Raw genomic sequence first — 6,045 nt, forward strand, 5'->3', positions numbered from 1 at the left:
AAAACACCCTTGCGTGTTTTGGTTTTGTTTTGCCTTTTTTGAAAAAATGCCAATTTTTGGGCGAAAATGAAATAATTTAGCTATTATTTTTTACCTACATTATTATAAACCTCAATAACACTAATTTCCAGTCAATTTTTAGCACCTAACATTATGATTTTCATATACTTTTCCCCTAAAGACTGTGCCATAGCTCATCCCCAAATAGTTGCCAGTGTTCAGTGCTTCAACAGAAGTAATTGGCCTTGAATTTATTTTTCTCCACTCACACTGTATTGTGCCATGACATTATTAATAGGCCTGGCAGTGGTCTTTAAAGTGAAGTGACATTGTACTGTGCCATCGATATGGATTCACACCAGTTGAGAACAGACCAGGAGCACCAAGCAGCTGCTGGCACCAGTCATGATGATAGGAATGCCTGTACTTCATCTGCTAAAGCCTATGTTAAAGACTGAGGTGTATAGTGTTTTTAAAGTGAGGAAAACCAAAATGTAAAAAGCTAAATTTTCCTTGGTAAATTAAAAAACACCTGTAATCAAGGCAAAGTTAACTGCAGAAAATAATTAAATTGCCAACATGCCATTACACACGCAGTGGCAAGGAAAGAGTTAGGCCTTTCTGTATGAGTGCTAGTTCTGCAACTTTCTTTGAGGCATATTCTTGTAAGTTCAGTCATGACGATGCAAGACCTTGCAGCACGTGCCTTTGCGGTGCTCTTCCACAGTCCTAAAACATACTAGCGACAGACGGTTAACTGGCTGCGTTTGTGTGTGTCTATGTTAGGATTTTAGACTGTAAGCTCCAAATGGGGTAGGGACTGATGTGAGCTAACATAACTTATAACTATATCTTATAACTATCTACATAACTAATATAACTTATAACTAGGGATGTGCACCGGCGACTTTTGAGGTCTCGTGTTTTGTGTTTTGGATCCGGATTTTCTCGATGTTTTGAGTTCGGATTTGTTTTGCAAAACACCTGCCGAAACGTTTTGGTTCGGATTTTAGGTTTTGGATTCGGATTTTTTTTGAAAAAAAACTAAAAAGTGTAAAAATCAAGTTTTTGGGCTTATTTTCACTCCTACGCTATTATTAACCTCAATTACATTCAATAACAATAATTTCCAATAATTTAAAGGCTATTCTGAACACCTAACACCTCACAATAATTTTTTTTTTTTTAGTACAAAACGTTGCAACGAGGTATCTTTCTGGACTGCGTAGAGGAGTGTTCCCCACAATACAATTAAAAACCCATCAACTGGTCTGAATTACACCCAAAAATAGTATCTGGACTGCGTAGAGGACTGGCCACTGGCCACCACAATATAATATATAGAAAACCTTCAACAGGTCTGAATTACACTCAAAAATAGTATCTGGACTGCGTAGAGGACTGGCCACTGGCCACCACAATATAATATATAGAAAACCTTCAACAGGTCTGCATTACACCCAAAAATAGTATCTGGACTGCATAGAGGACTGGCCACTGGCCACCACAATATAATATATAGAAAACCTTCAACAGGTCTGAATTACACCCAAAAATAGTATCTGGACTGCGTAGAAAACTGGCCACTGGCCACCACAATATAATATATAGAAAACCTTCAACAGGTCTGCATTACACCCAAAAATAGTATCTGGACTGCGTAGAGGACTGGCCACTGGCCACCACAATATAATATATAGAAAACCTTCAACAGGTCTGAATTACACCCAAAAATAGTATCTGGACTGCGTAGAGGACTGGCCACTGGCCACCACAATATAATATATAGAAAACCTTCAACAGGTCTGAATTACACTCAAAAATAGTATCTGGACTGCATAGAGGACTGGCCACTGGCCACCACAATATAATATATAGAAAACCTTCAACAGGTCTGAATTACACCCAAAAATAGTATCTGGACTGCGTAGAAAACTGGCCACTGGCCACCACAATATAATATATAGAAAACCTTCAACAGGTCTGCATTACACCCAAAAATAGTATCTGGACTGCGTAGAGGACTGGCCACTGGCCACCACAATATAATATATAGAAAACCTTCAACAGGTCAGAATTACACCCAAAAATAGTATCTGGACTGCGTAGAGTAGTGGGCACTGGGCACCATAATAAAATATATAGAAAACCTTCAACAGGTCTGAATTACACCCAAAAGTAGTATCTGGACTGCGTAGAGTAGTGGGCACTGGGCACTGCTATAAAAAATATATAGAAAACCTTCAACAGGTCTGAATTACACCCAAAAGTAGTATCTGGACTGCGTAGAGTAGTGGGCACTGGGCACCACAATAAAATATATAAAAAACCTTCAACAGGTCTGCATTACACTGCACATACGGCTGCTCCTCCATCCTCTCCATCATATACATGTTGGAGTTTCAGCGTGTGAAAACCTCTTGTTTTTGACAATGTCAGTGCATTTTGAATATTTTTCAATTTGCCCCACAACACTGAATGTACTTTATCTATGATACGCATCTATCTATCTTGACTGCGTAGTGTGGTGGCCCCGGTACAAAATTTGGTACCGAGGCCACAATATAATTAAAAAACCCTCCACTGGTCAGAATTCCACCAAAAAAGGGTATGGACTGCGTAGTGTGGTGTGCCCGGAACACAATTTTTTACAGCGCCAACAATATAATTAAAAAATTGGGCATCAACTGTCACCGTTGTTTAATATCTGATACACCTAAATATGGACTGCACAGTGGAGTGGCCCCGGTAGTAGATTTGGTGCCGGGGCCACAATACCTCCTCCAACTTCCAAGTGTAGTGTTTATAAAGACAGACAGCGTCGAAGTGTTATTAGTTGACTTTCTTAACCCTAAAATTGTCCCTGTTGCAAATATTCGTGCAATGGACAGTTACTTTTTCATTGAAAGACTCAAGCTTTCAAGTGTAGTGTTTATAAAATATAAACAACAATACAGTAGTTTTAGAGCACGTCAATACCTCTTGTTTTAAATTATGACAGGGCATTTTACTTTTGGTTTAATTTCTTGAATTTGTTTAAATTTGGTTTTACTTTTTGAACATGGCAAACGACTGTTGATTGGTCATATAATGCAAAAAAAAAAGTTCCAAGATGGAATTGTCCTTGGGCCCTCACACCCACCCTTATGTTGTTGAAATAGGACATGCACACTTTAACAAACCAATCATTTCAGCGACAGGGCCTACCAAACAACTTTGGCTGAAATGATTGGTTTGTTTGGGCCCCCACACCAAAAAAGCTATTCATCTCTCCCTGTACAGACTAAACAGGCTCTACTGAGGCAAGATGTCGTCCTCATCCTCAACCTCTGATTCCTCTCCCCCTACAGTGTGTACTTCCTCCTCATCACACATTATCAATTCGTCCCCGCTGGACTCCACAACCACAGGTCCCTCTGTACTATCTGGAGGGCAGTGCTGTACTTCATTGAGGAATTGATTATTCATTTTTATAAACATCATTTTTTCAACGTTATGAGGAAGCAACCTCCTTCGCCGCTCACTGACCAGGTTCCCCGCTGCACTAAAAACTCTTTCCGAGTACACACTGGAGGGGGGACAACTCAGGTAAAATAGAGCCAGTTTGTACAGAGGCTTTCAAACTGCCTTTTTTTCCTGCCAGTAACAATATGGACTGTCTGACATGTCTACTTGGATGGTGTCAGCAAAGTAATCATCCACAATTTTTTCTATTGTGACAGCATCCAATGCAGCGAGAGTAGACATGTCTGCAATGGTTGGCAGGTCCTTCAGTCCGGACCAGATGTTATCAGCATCCCCGCCAGCGCCTCTTTTGGGAAAACTGAGCTTTTTCCTCGCAGCCATAGATGTGGAAGAAAATGAGGGTGGAGCTGTTGGCATGTCACGGTCCTCTTCAGAGGGCAATCTCCTGACCAGCAGGTCTTTGCACCGCTGTAGACTTGTGTCCGCCGGAAACAGAGACACAACATACGCTTTAAACCGAGGATCGAGCACGGTGGCCAGAATGTATTCCTCTGACTTTAAAAGAGTGACCACCCTCGGATCCTGGCAAAGCGTACGAAGGGCTACATCCACAAGAGCTACATGCTTGGTGTAATCGCAATGGCTTACCAGCTCCTCCCTCACTTTCTCCAGCTGCTTCTGCAAAAGCCTGATCAGGGGAATGACCTGACTCAAGCTGGCAGTGTCGGAACTGACTTCTCGTGTGGCAAGTTCAAATGGCTGCAGAACCTTGCACAACACGGAAATCAGTCTCCACTGCACTTGACTGAGGCGCATCCCCACTCCTTTGCCTATGTCGTAGGTGGCTGTGTAGGCCTGAATGGCCTTTTGCTGCTCCTCCATCCTCTGCAGCATATAGAGGGTGGAGTTCCAGCGCGTCACAACCTCTTGTTTGAGGTGATGGCAGGGCAGGTTCATGCTTTTTTGATGTGCCTCTAGTCTGCGGTAGGCACTGGCTGAATGCCGAAAGTGTCCAGCAATTTTGCGCGCCACCGCAAGCATCTCCTGCACACCCCTGTCACTCTTGAGGTAATGCTGCACCACCAAATTAATGGTGTGGGCAAAACATGGGACGTGCTGGAAATTGCCAATATTTAATGCCCGCACAATGTTACTGGCATTGTCAGACACCACAAATCCCCATGAGAGTCTAAGTGGGGTAAGCCACTGGGAGATAATTTCCCTCAGTTTCTCTAATATGTTGTCAGCGTTGTGCCTCTTATTAAAGCCTGTAATACACAATGTTGCCTGCCTTTGCACGAGCAGCCATTTTGTAGATGCTGCTACTGATGCAGCTGTTGCTGTTGCTGCGGAAGGGGATGCATCTACCCAGTGGGCTGTCACAGTCATATAGTCCTTCGTTTGCCCAGAACCACTTGTCCACATGTCCGTGGTTAAGTGGACAGTGGGTACAACCGCATTTTTTAGAGCACTGAGGACACTTGATCGTACTTCTCTGTACATTTTTGGTATCGCCTGCCTAGTGAAGTGGAATCTCGACGGGATTTGGTACCGGGGACACAATACCTCCATCAACCCTCTAAATCCCACTCCACTGATGGCGGACACTGGGCGCACGTCTAACACCAACATTGCAGTTACAGCCGCAGTTATACGCTTTGCAATAGGGTGACTACTATCGTATTTTGTGGTCATGGCAAACGACTGTTGGACGGTCAATTGTTTTGTGAAAGACTTAGCGGTCTTACGACTTCCCCTCTGGGAAGATGAACGACTAACAGCAGCAACAGCAGCAGTGGCAGTAGTAGGCGTACCGCTGCAGGATTCCTCGGATGAATCCCGTATTGAGGAGGACTCAGTCTGGCTGCTGACTTGGGCTGCAGGACTGAATCTGATGGAGATTGTGGAGGAAGTTAACGAGGAGGGTGTTGCTGGTGTGTATCCAACTGGACCACGGGATTTAGGTGTCCCTGTACCAATGAGGGTCCTAGCCCCAGTTCCCGAACTAACCACTGAACTATGAAGATTATTCAGGTGACGTATAAGGGAGGATGTTCCAAGGTGGGCAAGATCCTTACCCCTGCTTATTTGAGCTTTACATAAGCTACATATGGCCATACATTGGTTGTCTGGATTTGGATAAAAATAACTCCAGACCGAAGAGGTGCATTTTTTGGTCTTCTGACCAGGCATGACGATGGGCTTTTTCATCCCATTGACATCAGCTGTTTCCCCCCTGGTGCCTCATTTACAATAACCACATCACCATCCTCATCATCAAGTTCCTCCACAGCGCCAGCTACATCATCAATAGGCTCCTCCCAAGCCACCTCTTCCCGTACAGTGATGGGAAGGTCAGGCTTGACAACCACCAACACCCTTGGACTCGCCTTGAGGATTTGTGATAATTTCTCTTTAGAAGGCAGAGTTGTTTGCTGTTTTGTTGCTGACAGCATAACTTTCTTCAATTTTTTGGAGGGGGGGGAGGAGGAGGAGGGATAAGATCCGTGGGTGAAGCTGAACCACTAGTCATGAACACGGGCCAGGGCCTAAGCCGTTCCTTGCCACTCCGTGTCGTAA

Source organism: Mixophyes fleayi, chromosome 1 (assembly GCF_038048845.1).
Source record: "Mixophyes fleayi isolate aMixFle1 chromosome 1, aMixFle1.hap1, whole genome shotgun sequence".
NCBI classification, from domain to species: Eukaryota; Metazoa; Chordata; class Amphibia; order Anura; family Limnodynastidae; genus Mixophyes; species Mixophyes fleayi.